A 2,035-nucleotide genomic window follows, 5' to 3' on the forward strand; every position below is an offset into this window, starting at 1 on the left:
GATTTTACCTCCTTCCCTCTCCCATCCCTGGTTACTGTCAAAGAATGTTTTCTATACATAAACCTTTTCTTTATGTTTTATAATACTGGTGGTCTCTTAAAGTATTTGTCCTTTTGTGATTGACTGATTTCACTCAGCAAATGTCCTCTAGGTTCATCCATATTGTGAGATGTTTTTTAGATTCATCATTATTTTGTTATGTTTCATAGTATTCCATTGTGTGTATGTACCATAATTTGTTTGTCCATTTCATTTGTTGATGAGCACTTAGGTTGTTTCCATCTTTTTGCTATTGCAAGTAAACATGCGTGTGCATATATCTATTCATGTCATGGTTCTTATTTCCCTAGTGGAATTGCTGGATCATATGGTATCTCTATTTTTAAGATTTTAAGGATGTGGTATACCATTTTCCACATGCTTGTGCATTTTACAACTCCATCAACAGTGTATGAAAGTTCCGATATTCCCACACCATTGCCAGCATTTGTTGTTATCTGTTCTGTTGTCGATATTGTTTTAATCATTGTTGTTATTACCAGGGTGAGATGGTATCTCATTGTTTTGATTTGCATCTCTTGCTTTGAACCTCAGTGTTGGCAGTTCAAGCTCATGAGTCACTCCTAGGAAACCCTATACAGAGTTGCCATGAGTCAGAACCAACTTGACGGCACTTAACAACAACAACAGTGGACTCCTGGAGCCCTGGTGTGGCACTGAAGAATAATGGGCTGGACAGCAAGGTCAGTTTGAACTGCAAGATTGGCAGTTCACACCCACCAGCCACTCCATGGAAACCCTATACAGGGTTGCAATGAGTCAGAACCAACTCCAGGACACTTAACAGCAACAACAATGGCTAATGGTATGACACTATAGGATCAGTACTGGACTGTTGACAACAGTGTTGGTGGTTCAAACCCACAAGCCATTCTTTGGAAACTCTATAGAAGGTCGCTATGAGTTAGAACTGACTAGACGGCACTTAACAACAACAATGGCTAATGGTTATGAGCATCTCTTCGTGTATTTCTTGACTGATTGTCTTCTTTGGTGAGGTATCTATTCATGTCCTTTGGTCATTTTTTAATTGGATTGTTTGCCTTTTTGTTATTAAAGTGTTAATGCTTTCAGTAAGTTTTAGAGATTTGTCTGTTGTCAGAACCAAAGGGACTTTAAGAAGTTTGTGGAAAAATGGAATGAAAAGATAATGGAATTTTTTCCATGAACTTTTTTTTCCAACAAGAAGTCATAACTTTATGAATGATAGAAACAGTACAATTTGCAACTACTCTTCTGAAACACCAAAAATAGTCCTTGTTTTCAGATGGTTACATTATTAATTCCATAATGGCATTTACAATATCATTACTGTTGTTCTTCAGGGCTCGGACTGCCTTTGCTCTTGATACATTTGCTTGTGACATGACCAATTCGATGTCCTTAACTTCCACACCTGTTTCATCAACCTCTTCCTCTTCACTCTCCTCTTGTGCAGTTGGAGTTTGTGTGTTTTCCTGAATGTTACAGGCAGCTTCACCTTGAACTCTGAATTTTTCAGCAGCTGCTAGCTGTGCTTGCTGAGATAAATCCTTGATTTTGGCTTCTCCAAAAACTATATAGATATCTGAAGCTGGGCTCTTGTAGACATCTGACTTTGTGATGACAAAGAGGATACTCTTAAACTTCCGGATAGTGACTCTAGGAACCCCTGTGACTTGTCAAAGACCCAGCTTGGACATAGCCTTCCATGCCTTCTTTTCACTTTGACTCTGTTTTGCTTTACTGACCGGTTCTTCATCAATTTCAGCTGCTGCTGCCAGCTGGCCTTGCTGTGTGTTTGCCTGTGTGGAATCCTATTCCTCGAGCTCTGGTACTGATTCATCACTGTCAGATTCTGTTCCAGATCCTGTCTCAGCCTGGGGCTGTGGCAACTCCTGCTCTGTAGCAGGGACGGTTTCTGTGGCTTCGCTGGGCATTTTGTACGGGGAACATGGAATCAAGATGGTGGCAGAAAAAGAGTGAGCCTCCATGA

At 40.2% G+C, this 2,035-nt stretch overlaps 1 pseudogene; it reads right to left on the bottom strand.

The window, feature by feature from the left end:
- Positions 1-1,331: 1,331 nt before the first annotated feature.
- On the bottom strand, positions 1,332-1,979 carry LOC102836354 (annotated as a pseudogene).
- Positions 1,980-2,035: the final 56 nt, after the last annotated feature.

The sequence above is a fragment of the Chrysochloris asiatica genome, unplaced genomic scaffold, assembly GCF_000296735.1.
Source record: "Chrysochloris asiatica unplaced genomic scaffold, ChrAsi1.0 scaffold00124, whole genome shotgun sequence".
Classification (NCBI taxonomy): Eukaryota; Metazoa; Chordata; class Mammalia; order Afrosoricida; family Chrysochloridae; genus Chrysochloris; species Chrysochloris asiatica.